This window comes from Vicia villosa, linkage group LG3 (assembly GCF_029867415.1).
Source record: "Vicia villosa cultivar HV-30 ecotype Madison, WI linkage group LG3, Vvil1.0, whole genome shotgun sequence".
NCBI classification, from domain to species: Eukaryota; Viridiplantae; Streptophyta; class Magnoliopsida; order Fabales; family Fabaceae; genus Vicia; species Vicia villosa.
The window spans coordinates 99,216,244-99,234,292 of NC_081182.1; positions in this window are offsets into that span (position 1 = coordinate 99,216,244).

An 18,049-nucleotide genomic window follows, 5' to 3' on the forward strand; every position below is an offset into this window, starting at 1 on the left:
CTGGAAGCATGAATGATTTTCTTCACTTGTCATCTATCACAGGGAACTTTTTCAACATTCTTAAACATAGAGGTGTTCCAAAAATACAACATCAACACCATTATGTGAGATAGATTTCAAGGGCAGAAAAATATTTTGTACAAGGATACAAGAATATTGAAGATTTTTTTTTGTCTTGCAATCCGTCCCAAACAACGATGCATATTAGTTTGGGGTGACAACATATAAGTTATGATTAGGGTAAAATATGTTTAACGAGTGCTTTTATAGTAAAATTTGATTATGTTATCCCTTGGTTTTTAAGGAAACCCCGAAGAGTTAGATCATTTAGTATTCACTTATAATCAAATAAAAACATAAACATTCTTAAGCGGAATCCGAAGCGTGTCCTAATTTGTTTTCCCCCTTGGTTTTATTAAAAACCGAGGGAATATGTTATTTTTATTTTTATAAAAAAATAAAACATGACGCGCCTTGGCATAATACCTCGATTATTTCTGATTGAAGTGAAAGCTTCGTCATAAAAAGCATTATTTGTTGTAGTGGTAGTTTTACAAACTAAAATTCCTCGATAGATCAAAATCCTCAAATTCACCAAATTTTCTAGCGAGGCATGGGAATCAACAGTAGAACATGTGGCTATATATCAAATTGAATGTGGTGATCTAGCCAATGATAAACATTTAAATATGAAATATTTTTCTAGTTTACTAACTAACAACACACTTATGTGGTTCACTACTTAACCTTTGAATTTGATCCCTAATTGTGATAATCTAGAAACCATATTCCATGAACTAAGGTCAATGTGATCGATTTGGTCTACATTCAAGGGAATACGAATAAATCAATTGATGGTTAAATCACTTGCGTCAGTCAAATAAAACATAGTGTTTGACTAGTATCCATGAATATGAGTTTGTTAAGATGTTTACGACAAGGTAGAATTATGTCATTCAAATTAATATAGTGAATCAATAATTGAGAGAGATATATCAGTTGGTTGATATGTTGAAAACCATGCCACATTGCCTTGTTGTCCTACTTAAAAGCAAGGTAAATTGAGAAACTGATTCTCATAAAAAGAATGGTTAAGCAAAAGAGAATGATATCCCGAAAAGAAAAAATCACTATATAGTATTAGGTGACCAAGAAGAGGAAACATATAAGGATTCAAATGAACTAAGCTACAAGAGCGTGAAGATGTCTGAATTACAACCAAGGATGCCATATAAGAAAATCAAATATTCAATTTCTTAATAAAACATAATCAAATTTTATTGAGTGATGTCCATAATATTCCCTTTAAGGGATAACTTTGAGGGGTCAGGTTGATGTGCATAAGGTATATGTATATCCTTATGCACGGTGCATAAATTTCGTATGAGTAATATTTAAATTGTTCCGAGTAATATTTTAGTTAGAAACGAATAATAATATCATAATCCATAAATAACATATGCATTATTTGTACACATCTATTAATTATGAGTAATTATTAATTGTGAGTAATGAATACACTATTCAGAGTAATATTTATACCATTCTGAGTAATATCGAATGTTAACTATTTTGAGTAATATATTTATTGTTCTGACTAATATTTATACTATTTTGAGTAATCTGTATATTATTTTGAATAATAAATATACTACTTTGAGTAATATAAACAATATTTGAGTATTTATGCACCGTGCATAAGGATATACCTTATGCATATCAACACATCTCATTTTGAGGGATACAATATTGTAAAATGCATAACACCACCAATCATTATAGTAATACACATGTGTGTTTCAAGGATAACTTTTAAAAGGCTATCAAAGAAGGAATGATGATCCCTTAAAGACAAGCCTAAGTCCTCAATGAAGGTAGAGGAAGATTCCTTCAAAGTAGCTTTTAACTATGCATAACCTAATTTAAGTATATAGATGGTTGCAAAGGTTCCCAATAAAGAAAAAACAGTTTGACACAACACTTAAGATGTTCAAAGACTATACATTAAATAAGATCTATCCTCGGACTAGGAAACCTTAGGTGATATTGTGCCTAATATGCACTTCATAGTTGATAATTATGCAACAAAATCACTCAAGGTGTCCGAATAAAAGAAGATACTTTAAGAGTAAAAGTAGAAGGAAAGAATGTAGGTTAAGGAAGCGTCACCACAAGAGACAAGGTTCAATCCTAAGCATATGTTATTTCCGCTTAATCAAATCCACGTTCCATCCAACACGAAGAGAAGTCAAATGAGGGGTCAAAGTGAATAAGGTGATGACAAATGGAGGAGTGATGGTGAATCTCATGTCTGCTTTATCAATGAATAAATTAAGGAAGACAAGAGAGGACTTAATTCCTCATGACATGCTAATAACATATTTGAATGGAAATAGCACAAAACAAAACAAGGTTATAGCAATGAAGTTGAGATTACGGCCCATTATAAGATCCACTAAGTTCATTTTGGTTCCTGATACGCCGCAAGTGCACGGTCTATATCGCATAGTAAGATTATCGTTTCACATACACTAGTATGATTATCGATTCTTTTCTTTTTGTTTGATTAGCTAAAAAGGAATAAATTTCTTAAGGTTTAGTTATTTTGGAAGTTTAGAACTTAAATAAAAACTAGTCCTAGGACTATGCTTGCTTATCTAAGAAAGACCATGTAAAATTTCATTTATACTTCGCCACAAGAATTTCAGCCTTTTAAATAATAAATAGAAAAAAAATTAAATTATATCTTCTTTCAGAGTATATAATCATATCTTAATTGATTTAATCACTTATTTTCATGGTTAGTGACAAGACTAATTAAGAAAGACTAATTGCAAAAAGAAATTTCTCACTTAAACCAAAACTATTTCCATGTGTTAGTTTATCTGTCTAACATTTGCATATTGGATATGAGCTTTCACCTTTCTGTCCATATTAGCTGATATTTTATATTGTCTCTATTTTTATAAATATATTTGTAAATCCTTTAAGGTTATAGTGTTAGCTTAGTTACTAATGATAGAGATTGAAACCAAGAATTATAATAGGTATGTGTTTTAGACAATCCTCATAATCTTAAGACTATAAAAGTCAAATAATAGTAAAAAACCTAAAATTATCAAAAATTGGAATTATAGAGAGTCTTAATTTTCATAACAACCTAGAATTATAAACGTTGACATAAACAGAAATAAAGTCTTGATATTCACAAGCATAAGCGTATAATAAAGAAGTTTATGTGTCTTTTCATCCTATAAACTCTGTTAAGAGTCTCACATCGGACAATATATGGCCTGAACATGTCTTTATAAGTAGGAGCAATCCTCACCCTACAAGCCGATTTTGTAGGGTTGAGTTAGGTCCAACCACACTTCTTAACAAACCCACCACCCCCCATAATAATAAGTGAATTTAATACAAGCCTTCACTTTCTTTTTTTTTTTTGACAAGCCTTCACTTATCCCCTAATAATATGGGTTTAATTCATAGTAACACACGAGAAGTGGAATTTTTTGTAACTAACAATAAAAGCAAAACGAATAAAAATGGACCAAAATAGAAAGCTTAGGAGCATTTATGGTTGTAATGGTCACTACAAACATGCCTTGATATGCAAGTCTTAGTTAGAAACTCAATTTAGCGCAGGGACTTGGTCTAGGACCATTACGATCATAGTGGCCATTGTCGGCTGGTTGTTATTTCCACCATGGGCGGAGCTATAGTCCAGCGAATCCGGGCACGCGCCCGAGCTCAACCCCTTCTTTCGTCGTATACTCCATAAACTAATAGTCGATTTTTAGACAACATCATGAGAAAAATTAATAATTTTTAGACAAAATTAAGGACAAAATTAATAAAAACAGGTTGTAAATTTTTGGACAAAATCAAGGACAAATTTTTTAGACAAAATCAAAGACAAAATTAGTAGAAACAAGATGTAAAATTAACAAAAAATAGTGTAAAATTTTTATTCAGACTCCCTAAAATTTCTGGCTCCGCCACTGATTTCCACAATCTCATTGCATTTTTGCTCCATTCTTCCTCACATTCTTGGGGACATTGTACTTAGTTTAATCATTTGAGTATAAGTTTTTAAATCTTCATTCTTATCTATATTCCTGAAACTACACAAAAACTATAAAAAAAAGAAAGTAAAATGATGATAAAACTAAGTTGAATAGTGAATTTAGAGACATAATAAAATGGTAAAGAACGATAAAAACCAGAATTTTAAAACTCCTCCATACTTGAATCATTGTTTATTCTCAAGAAATTTTGCTTAAATGGGAAATATGAAATCAAGCATTTTCAAAAGAACTAAACACATATGCAAGTATTTGAAAATTTACAAAATTCATGGAGTCACCAACCTAGGTTCTAAATTAAAATCTTTACCTTGTGTTTGAATGGAGCATTTTAATAAGTGAAAGTAATTTTTTGAGATAATTTAAAATGATTTAACCAAAATTTATTGTTTGGATAAAAAAATGAAGAATTCTTAAAATGATATAAATTTGTGAAATATTTCATTCAAGTTAAATTTAAGAAATTTCAAATGACAATAAAAATTAAAGAATTTAAAATTGTTCTTTCACTCTATATAATACAAATGTTAAGTTGTTTATTATTAATTTTTCAAAACTTTCAAAATGGTCCTCAAATTTTATAAAAATTTTAAATTCACTCTCAAAATTTTTAAACAATTGCAAATAAGTCTCTAATAATTTTTTAAATTTTACAAATTAGTCCCTTCAAATTTGAAAATATTGCAAATTGGTCCCTATTTTTCATATTTTAAGTTTTACCTAAAAGTTTTAAAATGTATGAAAATGACTTAAAAATTTAACAATGAATCATTTTAATACTCCATCCAAACAAAAGAATTTTAAAATGAATAAAATTTAATTGCATCATTTAAATTTTTTAAAATTTTAAATTTCTTAAAAATTCTCAATTACTTTATCCAAACACACTCTTAGGGTGATCAGCGTTCTCGTTCACGAAGCCAACCGAGTTGCTCATGGGAAGGAGCATGTGAGGGAGAAGGACCAAACTTCGTCTCTTCGAACGGAGGTAATTTAAGTCACAGGTTCTTATAAAAGAATTTCCACTAGATTTTTCCTTAATGACTAAGTTTTGCCATAGACTTAATCATAAACCTTCAACCGTTTTCCTTATGAAAAAAAATCACAAATTTATCAGGCATTTTGTTTTACAAATATAAGACCTAAATTCTGACTTGTTTTGATAATTTTTTCACATTCTTCTTTTTATTCTTTTGTTCTAGGAGCAAACCAACTATTAAAAAGAATAATTGTGTGAGGGTTACCCTAATTACTCTATTACTCTGTTTGATTGTCTTTTTTATTCTAGACATTTGGAATAAACTGAATTTTGGGGAGAATAATCGGGTGGGGATTACTTTACTTAATAAGTTCAATTTCCTTTTACTTTCTTTATTTATTTTTTATTTCATTCTTATATAGGTCAAAAGACATACTAATAATCATAAAAAGGTTGAGAATTTCTTTGGCCACCTCCCTACCTTCTAGTCCATCTCTGATGAAAAATCCAAACTACCCCTGACTTCGGAAATGCATTTCCGAAATGCAAGAAAAAAGTGTTTTCGGAGATGCATCTCCGAAAGCGCCTTTTTTTTGAAAAAATTGTCTTATTTCGGAAGTTCATTTCCGAAAACAGCATTTCGGAAATGAACTTCCGAAATAATGCGCGTTTTGCAGATTAAGCAAAACAGCCCCCCTCCCCCAAATAATTTACCCTAATCTTCTTTCAAACTCAAACACTCTTCAAAAATTCTGCAAAAGCAAGTGTGAAGTATCAGAGGTTGCCAAACTCTTCTTCCAAACTCAACCAAACTCATCTCAAACACTACTTGGTAAGTTTATCATTTTTTTTTAATTTTTAGATCCATTATACATTACTATATTAGGGTGTTTAGAAACTGAAAAAATCACATTAAGATAGGTTGGTACTGATATTAGGTTGTTTAGTAGGCATAAAAGTAGTTTTGGTTTAGGTTTTTGGGGTCTGCCATTGGAGGTTGCAGAGAAGTTCTGCGCAGGGGTGTTTCGGAAGTTCATTTCCGAAAACACCTCAATTCCCAGTTTCGGAAATGAACTTCCGAATTGTATCAGAAGTGCATTTTTTTATTTTTTTTCTTTTGTCTCGCATATTAATCGATTTCAATTGTTTAAAGGAACATGTCAGGCAACCAACTAGCACGCATTAGACAGGGTAGGGAGACCCAGACTGCGTCGGCTAGACGCGAGCGGGTGGCGGCGCAACTGGCGTCGACACAGGGACGGGGGCAGGGCCGGGGACGACGTGTGCGAGTTCCCGTGGATATGGGAGAGGGTACATCTACTGCAGGATCTAGGAGTCGGCTGGCTCGGGTATCTTCTTCCCGCCAGCGAGAGGAGGAGGAGGAGGAGGAGGAGGAGGAGGTGGCGGCAGTGCCTTACCACGAGCCAGAGGGGGTACCGGATGTTGATCCTCCAGCCGGGGAGGAGGATGAGGAGGAGGACAGCTATCCGGGAGGGCCCTTTGACACTTCCGTGCTGATTAACTACCACGATCACGTCGCTCGGCGTATCTGGGAGGGAGAGGTATTTTTTATAATTTAACTGTTTATAATTTAGACGTTTATTCAATATTTTCTTAACGGTCTATTTAACATATGCCTTTGTTTGTTTTTTTTTAACAGGAGAGAGATCCGTTGAAAATGGTGAACCACGCCCGCAAGATTTTCAGTCTGTTTAAACCAGCAGCTGAGTGGTTTAACGACGCGGTGCGAGGTTCAGGGCTTAGCGGGCTCTGCATGACGGGGTACACCACCATCAGCACTGGCATGCAGGGGGCATTTGTGGAGCGCTGGCACAAGGAGACGTCTTCTTTCCACTTGCCGGTGGGGGAGATGACAATCACCTTGCATGACGTGCAGTGTCTTCTCCACCTGCCCATCAGGGGGCCACTGTTGACCCACTCCCGGATCCAGAGGGTCGAGGCCAGTCACTGGATGGCGCTCTATTTGGGCATGGAGCCCGAAGTTGCTGACTTCGAGTGTATCACGACATCTAGGCCTCATGTCCGGTTCACCACACTGAGCCGCTATTTCGAGCACCACCTGGACGCGGCGGCCGATGCCGAGCAGGCGGGTGACGAGCTATTCACACAGTACCACCGCGGCTGCGCTCTCCGGTGCTGGTACATGCATGTGGTAGGCGCTGCTTGCTTTGTGGACAAGAGTGCAAGGTATGTCGACGTGACCTACCTCCGCTACTTCATGGACCTGGATACCGTTCACCAGTGGAACTGGGGGGCAGCTACTCTGGCATACCTCTACCAGAAGCTGAATGAGGCCTCCAACTGGAGGACGAGGCAGTTGGTCGGATCCTGCACACTACTTACGGTACGTTTCATTTTAATTGTTTCGTATTTATTTATGTTTCGCATTTATTTTTAATACATTATCGTGTTTTTGTTTCAGAGCTGGATCATCTCCTACTTCTCCCGCATCCACGGCTTTCACATCGATCCTGCGTACGTGAACGCCATGCCCAGGGCCGCCAGATACGTTCTCCAGAGGGGGAACGGTGCGGTGGGACCATACCGTGGATACCTGGACCGCACGATGCACGACGACGTCACCTGGAGGCCGTTCAGCGACTACGCTCAGATTGTCCCCTTTGACGACATTGCTCTATATTCAGGCTGGCTGGCATGTGGGACCGGCATCATGGTCCGGTATCTCCCTGAGCGGTGCATGCGTCAGTTCGGATTCGTGCAGCGGATACCCAGGTCACCCTTTGAGGCTGCTCCCGACACTGTGACCCGAGTGCAGCTCACTGCCATATGGGAGGATCCAAATTATGCATTCATGCCTTGACATAAAATGTGTGTAAATGTTACAAATCAAGTTCTAGAGAAACACAACCTTTTAGGAAAATTTATAAATTTAAACAAGGAATAAGGGGGGAAATTATTCTTTTTCAAGGCCATGTATTAGCCTTGTTATTATAAGAAATAATCACTAGATAATTTTATTAATTTTCAACCTTATAATTGACTTCCCTTTAAAATAATTTTCCATATGTATATAGTTTTGTTCTAAATTTAGTAATTTTAAAGCAAGTGAGAATTCAATAATTTATTCATGCAACAAAACAGAAAACAAAATAGTAAAAACTAAAGAAATAAAAACAAGATTTCCCCGATAATTATTCTATATATTGTCCATAATATAAAAATAAACAAAGATAAGGGGGAGGGGCGGGGAGAGGGAGAGGGAGAGGGAGAGAGATCATAATTTTAACAGAAGCGGAGGGAAGCGCCCCCTATGAAGCATAATAGTTGATAAAGGTTTTCATCATATCATTTTGTCCATTCAACACTTGACTGTCTTTGTGGCTCGGTCTCTATCCTTTCATGTCACTCCTAATTAGTCTCGTGTGTTGTTGCAAATCCTTGCACAGGGGATTGAATAATTTTCTAAATGATAAGGTTTTAATGTGGTGAAGGAAAACGTTTGGTTGGTTTAAAAGTGGTTAGGGACACCACTTAAAATTCAAATATTGTGGAATTTGGTCCAACTACAACCATAATTCCCATTATAGTATGCCCGTAGCCACGTCTGTTTTAATTTTTTTTTTGTGATTTGGTATTTGGGCTAGCTATAACTGTAATGGTAATTACGAGTTGGCTGTAGCCGCGTCTGTTTTAAAAAAATATATGATTTCGTATATGTGTGTTATTTTACAATTTTTACAAATTCTTTTATCTGGATTGGTTATTTGGTATTTTTCTTTTGAAATCATTCATTTTTATTTCAATTTCTTCACCTCTGATTCCATTTGTAAACATTTCATGATTCTACAAACATACGTGTTCTGGGCTACCCAGAAGGCCAAATAATAAAGGTCCAGGACCGAACACTATTGAGGATTGTGTACGAGAAAGGAGAACCTTCATACTCTCGAGCATAAGAGATCACGATCCCTGGTTCATCACATACCGTTTAGATCTATCAGGAGATCCCTAGTATGATACGCCATAATCCACATGAAGTGGTTATAACAACCTTTGATATATAAAGAGAGAAGACACAATTTTATAGGAATTGAAATCCATTTCCATTATTCATTTTTTCTTATTATCTCATTAACTTAAGCATTGAAGTGTTAACCCTAGAGTTACACCCCCGCACTTTTTATTAAAAGCTCAGCACATCGTATCAAAATTTCAATCACTGATCCATCTCACATTGGAGTGTTGGTGATTTCGCATCATATCCAACTAATTCAAATGTGAGATATGATGCGAAATGTGTCTATAGTACAGGAACAAGTTCCACCATCTCCTCGATCATACAAAAGTGAGATACACTGAACTTCTACTCTCGACTCATTAGAAAGAAGCACAAACAATGTTTCGTTGGGGGATCCTCATCCAACTCTCTCCTTGGTTCTGAATACAATAGGGCATAAAAGATCAAAAGTAGCCTCTCCAATAACATAACAAAGAAGAAACCTGATATCCGCTCATATACTTGATAGTAGGTGTAGCAACCTGCCCTAAAATTAACTTTTTAGAGTCGCCACCTATTCTGAAGGGCGAATAGGAAACCCTACGCAGTATAAAGATTCAGGGTAAGATTATTATAATCAGGTTAAGGGAAGGTGTTAGGCACCCTTAACCCTTTCCTAAGGGTTGCATTGTAAAGTAAAGGTTTATGACAAAATTTACAAGGTTTATAGCTAAAGAGGTGAAAAGGGCGAAAAGTGAGATTTTAAGATGAATTGAATTTTTAGGGAGGGGGACTCACCTTGTTGCCAAGTGCCTACGTATCTCCTTAGGGAGAATCAGAGTCAACGTAGTTCGGGCACAGGGTTGTACGCCTTTGAATTTGATATGATATGGTTTGAAGGCTTTTTGAATGGCCTATCGTAGTTTTGAAATGTTGTGGTTTGCAAGGCATTTTGAGTTGCCTTGTTGAAAAGGATGAAAATCCGTAGTTTGATTTGAAGTGTTTGGAATGTTTTAGATTTGGGCGTACAACCCTGGTTTGATGTGTTTTCGTTAGGTGCGATGATCAATAGATTTGATCATTATAATTAACGAATTATCTGAGGTATTGCTGGTTATTCTGATCGATGGATTCGATCGTCACGGACAGCAAATGAGGTGTATTTTAATCTTGTAATTAAATGATGAGTTTTATCATTGCCTCTCATAACCAATAGGTTCAGTTATTACATGACAACGAATTCAGTTATTTACGTTTTATTATTTTATCTCTCGCCAATGCGACTAATAGATTTAGTCGGGTCGAGGAGAGAATTAGATAAGGATTAGTTGAATTAAGAATAATATTAACGAATGACTTGATTAAATTAGATTAAATTTATTTCTCGCCAATGCGACCAATAGATATAGTCGAATCGAGGAGAAAATTAATTAAGGGTTAATGTTTTGCCAAATGGGTAGTAGGATTGGGCAAACCCTAATGCATATAACCTTCCTAGGGTTTTTATGATTTTTAACAATTAAAATGATTAAATAAATTAAATCGACATAATCGAAATAATCGGGAGAAAATCCTAAACCCTAGTTAAAAGCTTAACCCTAATTTATACCTAATCCTAAAAGACATTAGTTAAATTAAACCTAATTATCTAATATTTAATCTTAATAAATAATAAAATAAATAAAATATTAATATAGAAGAACCTGGCTTCACTCCTGTGCAGCTGCGTTTGAGAGGTCCATGGTGTGCCCTCAGTTTCTTATGCGTTAGATTTGCTGTTTGATGGATCCAAGGGCTGTTGTATGAGAGTGTACCGTAAGCTCCTTCTGGCAGCACACATGGGATCTGCAAGTGAGTTAATTTAACAAAAATATATGTCTGGGCGAAGGGTCGAACCCATGCCCCTAGCTTCATATGCCAGCATCCTTACCATTGCCAACGCGCCTTTCAAGTGTTAACAATGCGCAAACGAGTAATAATATTGAAACGTGATAAATAAATGGAAAAAAAGGCGCACGAATTTAAATGACCGAGTAGCAGCATGCCACGTTATCTTCTTCTTCGTGAAAAACCTGCAACACTGCTTTTACACCGCTTTTTGTAGGTTAGTTGTAAAAACACACACCTATTACACCTACCCCTTTCCGAATTCCTCATATACGCATAGAAATCACAATTAAAACCATGGTTGGTTTCGTCTTAACCACACGACTTCAATAACACTTGTTTTAGGATCTGATTTTGGCTTAATCGAGAAACCCCAAAATGTGAGTTATGAACCCTAATATGGTGAATCACGGTATACACACGCAACGAACAAATTAATGGCCCAAAAAGATTCAGAACATCATAACAAACCAAGATATGTGTTCAAAACATGATTATGATTCATAAATTGTATGAATCGATTCAAAATAAAAACGTCAAACCGTGGGCTCCTGAGCAGTGATTTTGAACGCTCTGATCATGGGTGATGAGTGGAATTGCTTCAGAACACCCCCAGGGACATATTAGAATCCTTCAAACTCCTTTAATCGCCCTCGAATCTGAATTCAATTTTCAATTTTTTCTTCATGTTTTAGAGCTCGGCTATGGCTCTTGGAGGCAGAAAAAAACCTCCCCTTGGCCTCTCCACTTGTTCAGTATATATGTGAGGCTAAATTAGGTCAACCATTCTTGAAGAAAACCCAATGATTTGGTTAATTGGTTCCTTGATTGAAGGAGGAATATTTTTGATGCAAATCTTACTAAACTTGGCCAATTATTGTATATTTCTCTCCAATCTTCATGTGCACGAATTTGGTATGATATAATGCCTATTTTAAGGATTTATTATGATTGAAAGTTAAACCAAATCAAATCTCTTGTATTTTTCTTTAATTATTTGATTTAAATGGCATTTTAAATGAATAAAATTCACTAAAAATATAATAAACATCAAATAATCGTGGCATTGGTCTTGGGCATTCTTGGTGACCTAATAAGCATGTTTTGATTATAAAAAGTCAGGCCCATTTGTAAAGATATCCATTTTGAACCTCATTTGTTTCACATTTTCCATCCAAAATCGACCAACTTTGACGAGGCATATCTCCCTCAATTTTTAAGATATGAGAGAGTTCTAGGACTTTCTGGAAACCTCAAGATGTCCTCTATAAGCCACTTTGGAACATATTTTTCATTTGGAGATTTTATCTTGATGATATGGCCTTTGACAAAAAACTGCTTTCGGTTGACTTTTTGAAAAGGACCTGTAATCTTTTGTACCATATCTCTCAAATGGTGCATTTCTGGCCTTGACTTGTGAGAGACAAAGTTGTAGAGTATCTAATTTCCTTCAGAATAAAAAACCCTCCGTGTGGAAGTTATGACCAGTCAAAGTTGAGTTGACTTTTCCTATAAAAAACCCTTAATTTGAACCTTTTGACTTTGTTCATTTCTGAGTCTTTATTAACGGATCATGATCAACCTTTGATCAAATGATAGATATAGCCTCAAATACTTGATGTTTACCAAAAGTCAGGAGTTTTGACTGTACTTTGACCATAGTTGACTTTTAGGTCAAATTAGTCGACTGTGGATCACCTGAGCATTTGAATGAGAAATCCTTGGGATTGAAGCTTGATAATTGACATGGTGATACCTTGAGATATATGAGACACCTTGAGATCCATTTGGGGCCTTAGAGATTCAAATTCTTTTGATGAAGTGCAAACCCTAATTTTGAGAGGCCCTCGATTAGGAGAATGTTGCTTGAATAAACCCTTGAACCTTGAGCCATTGAAGATGAACAGAGGAGGGCAAATTTTGGGGTATGACAGTAGGATACCGAGAACCTTGGAGAAGCCTTTAAAGCTATTTGATTAGGAAGGAACATGGGATCTTAATGAGCATATTGAGCATGTTGTAACCAGATGGATTATTATCAAGCTAGAGTTCATATCAAGTGAAAAATCTTCACGTAAACCCTCGTTGGACGCCAAGAAGTGGTACTCTCTCAAACGAGAGTATAAACTCATGGGAGGACTGTTGGGTGAGAATATGAACTTTGAATGGTCTAGAGAGAGGGGGTGAATAGAACTCCCAAGTTAAAAATTTGTTTGAAAAGGTTTTATCAGGGCTTCAAAAAATAGAGTTTATTTTGCATGGCAGAAAGAAATTTAACGTAATATATTATGCTTATAGATTGTAAGTTACACGAATATACTTAATTAGCTTACAACACAACCAAGTTGGATTATTGAATAACACCAAATAAACAAACTAATTGGATTGACTAATTGAACAATTACACGAGAAATGTTATTACCCAATTCGCAACATGAATAAGATTCTACAACCACAGTTTCAGCTTTAATCAACACTAAGACAAGGTTGAATTATGAACTCTAAGAAAAACTACAATATATGCAATAAACTCCTACCAATGGAAAATCATATTAGCATGCAATTCTAGAAAGCAATAAAGACAACTTAATCATGTGATCAACTATGAAATTAATAAAGAGAGTGTGAGAAGAGAGTACACCAGGATTTATAGTAGGTTGGCTCGTTCGTCCTTTATTTGTGCTTAATCCATTTTCCAATGGTTGTCTATTGAAAATTTGTTGGTCTTTCAATATGATTTGTAACAAAATTACAAGAGTTTGTGCATTCACTAGTCCAAAATAAATGCTGAAAATTAAATTTCTTCTTTCTAGATCTTGACTTGTACACAACTCCATGAGCTGAACTCTGAGCAAATTCTTTACTCGAATTCACTTCTTGAATCTTCCAACCCCAACAACCTTCTCCTAAGTCTCCGTCAATAGCAATTTCCACACAATTTCGTCGATATCTAGAGCATTTGTCTGTCCAAAGATTCAGAAGAACTCCTACCATGTCTGTAAGCTTCCACACAACACTATGAAGGTCAACTTGGAGAGAAAAATCTCATTCTTTTTCACAGGAATTGTTAGAACCAGTCGTAAAACCACACACTCTTAAAATCCTTTGAAATCTTAAACAAATCTTCAAAGAAATGTTAAATACAAAACGAATCTCCTATATCAATCACAAATCTTCAAAGATAAGATTCAGATCATGCAACAATGGAAAAAGAATGAGATAGAAGATGAAAGAAAATGTTTGCAAGTAATCGAGAAATATTAAAAACTCTTTTGAAAATGAAAGAACAAGTGATTTGTGGACTTTAAAAGCATCAATGGAGGTGTATAATTACCCACGTTGAGAAATAAAATGAGTTATAGGTATTGGAGATGAAGCTAAAAAAATGAGTGAAAAATCATGTTTAATTCGAGTCATGAACACTTGGTGATTTCAGTCAAGTGACAAAGTAATATGGGACAAGATATGCACTTAAAATGAAACTCGTTTTGCTATGATTTGAGTCAAGCATATGATGTGATTCGACTCACTAAGTTGTGATTCGAGTCATGAAGAAGACATGACTTGACTCAAACAATATAGGCTGAAACCAGACCGGAAAGGCCTTCAAACAATCCCGTACTTCTGGCTCTAGCCCACTTCACTGCATGAAATAAACAGTTAGGTTAGACCACTACATGTTCAATATGTGTTTCGACTCACAAACTTACAAAAACTCTTGTTTTCCCTTTGTTTGGTTTGATTCAACTCATAACATGTGTGATTTGAATCACAAATCCAAAATCTCAATTTTTGAAGTTCTTAAAGATATTTTGAAATCTACTTGTGACATGAATTAAATTAATCTCAAAGATGGCTCTTGTTCCAAAAACTCGACGATTTGGCTTAAAACATATTGTTTATATGAAAACACAAACACTTTGAATTATGCATGCTAAAATATATATTCAAAACTCGATCCTTAAAGATGAACAATTGAAGAGAAGATTTAAATATAATACTAAAATCAAAGTAAAGCTTAAGGCTATGTTAGGGAGTTTGGAGGGGAATGGAGGGAATGACTTTGAAAAAAGAGAAAGATTGAGTGGAAATAATTGAAGGATTTTGATTAATTAGGAGGGTTTTGGAGGATTTGCTTTTATTCATAACACTAAAAACCCCTAAGTTGGAGGAACTCAAAATTTGTATTGAATGAGGGTTTTGGGGGGGGGGGGGGTCACATAAATTTTCCAAATATCTTTTATGTTGTTATAGTATTCTAAAAATTAAAAATGTAGTAATAATAAACACTTTTATATCATACTATAAAAAATCATTTTTCAAAAAATATCAAATATTCTTCTACATTTAAAAAAAAAATCATTTTCGGAAGCCTTACCCTCCCCTCCCCTCCGAACTCTCAAACATAGCCTAAGAGACAAGAAACAAAAGCATATGACATAGACACTTAGTCTCCCCGTTGATGTATTTGAGACATGCAACTTAAGTCTCCCCCGTTTTTAATACTTGGCAAGCTTTCACTTGGAATTGCGTAAACTTTAAGCAAAAGAAAAATGTGATCAATGTTTTCCTTCAATTGCTTGTGCTCCTACTGATGACATGTTGTCATTTCACGTCATTTAACAAAAAAAATTGGCCAAATCTGACTTAAAATGAGCTACTTAGAAGTAAATGAGTGAAAAAAATTGAAAAATACACTTTTGGGTGAAGAAAAGCACTTATTGAGAAAATTGGTGAAAAAAGGAACAAAAGCATGTTGCTAGTGTCATACCCCAGAATTTACCCGTTATAATTCACATCTTTTAATTTATTAAGGGTGTTAAAAATTAAGAGCCATAGGGTTTAATATATCTATTATTAAACTCGATCTCTTATAAAATCCCCTTATAGATCGGTTAAAATAAAATGGAGGTGTGGGTAGCAAGTATTTGGGATCCAATTAACACTTGGCCCATTCATAAATTACTTCTTGAAAAGATAAGGGGGTGTGTTTTAAGGAATAAAAACATTTGGGCCCAATTTGAGTAATAGGCCCATTCAGATTCTTTAGAGCTTTTTATAAATATTAATTTTTTTCTTTCTTCTAAAACAAGTTAGTATTTATTTAAAGTTTTTGTCAAATCTAAATTAATATGTTAATATTAAAATTAATCGTTTTAATTAGGGTTCATTTTAAATTTAATTAAGTTGTTTTATCATTAGTGTCAACTATTAGGATTATCTTGTTATTATTGGGTTATTATTATTAAGAGTGTGTTGTTAATTAACCAGTTATGTTGTTAATATAGTTAATTGGGTGAAAGGGCAAATGGATCAAGAAAGGTCCGGGTAATAGTGTTGGGCCATGGATCCAGTCATTGGGCCGATTAACTGGTGGACCAGGGTGTTAGACCGGGTCAAGTTGACCCGGGTCCTGTTCACCATCTCCCACATTCTCCCAATCTGCGCAGCCACACCAACAAAATCCTAGTTCGTTCTTCAACCCAGGCCCAAGCTAAGGAATCTTCAATCGAATCCATAGAACAATCTCAGCAAATCAAATCTTAATTAAAACAGAATCACATAAAGCCAAGTCAAATAACAATTGAACAGAAATAAAAATATTTTATTAAATGAATCCAATATTACATTGAATCAAATCTGCAAAACGAATCAAATCAAAACCTAAATCTAATCTAAGTTTTCCTAATCTTAATCGAACCCTAAGTCTATAAAAGAAAATAAAAGAACAGAAGAAGGGGGTTGGAAATTTTAGCCAAAAAAATCCTTGCGCCGCCACGAACGAAACTGGTTAACACCTGGATCTTCATCTTCAATCACCTGCGAATACGAAAGAAGAAGGGGATTAAAAGAAGTAGATCAGGAAGGAGCTTACACATTCCTGAAATCAAGACAAAAGGTAAACCCTAAATCCGGACTTAGCTTATGATTATGTGATTGCATGCATTCGATTTAAGTTTCTGGAGATTTTGGTTCAAGTTTAGGATTAGGGTTTGTGATTACTTAGGTTAGGGTTGCAGTTTGTTCATGTTGACTGGGTTTGGTATGAAGTTCGTGGTGGGGAAGATGAAGATCTTAAGGATCTTCATCTGGGTTCATATTTCTGGGCGTTCTGGGTTAAGGATTTTTGAAGGTTTGAGTTTCACGGTTGAAGATCAACCGGAAACTGGGTTTTAAAGGGTGTTTTGGGGTGGCGGTCGCTGGGGGTTACGGTGGCCGGTGGTGGTTCCTTTGGTTGTTTTCTGGGTTGTATTCAAGAGATGGGGAGAGTGTTTAGAGAGAGGAAGTGAAGAGAGAGAAAGAAAAAGGGAAAAGAAGAGAGGATCGGGTAAGACCCCCGTTTTATAGTCGTTCATGACCTCGCAGGATGATGACAAGTGGCCCTTCCATGGCCACTCGTCTGTGTTACTGAACGTGATTCAGTACACCTTCCTTATCATGCATCCCTTATCAAAACGCCTGTAGACCATAGGATTTAGATCAGATGATCTTGATTGATTCATTCTACCATAGTCCATGCATCTGCGCAACACTGGAACCAAACAGACCTGAGTATCATTGGGCCTGAACCCATTACTATCCACACTCCCTTAATTACTACCTCTAATTAAAAACGCACCCCCCTGCAGAATTAATTAAAACAACTAATTAATTAATTTTATAAAATCTTGTTAATTGTTTATTGTTTTTTCTAATATTAATTTTCTCCTCGATCCGACTATACATATTAGTCGCATTGGCGAGAAATAATTTTTAATTGATTTAATTTATTTATTAATGTTAATTGAACTAATTTTGGTCTGATTCTCTCCTCGATCCGACTAAATCCATTAGTCGCATTGGCGAGAGATAAAAATAAAAAAATATAAATACTGAAATTCATTATCATGTAATAACCAAACCTATTGGTTATGAAAGGTAATGATAAAACTTAAAATTTAATTACAAAATTAAAATACATTTTATTTGCTGTTCGTGACGATCGAACCTATTAGTCAGAATAACCAGCAATACATTATTTCATTCGTTAATTATCATGATCAAATCTATTGGTCATCGCACCTAACGAAAACATATCAAACCAGGGTTGTACGCCCAAAATTAAAACACTCATTTCAT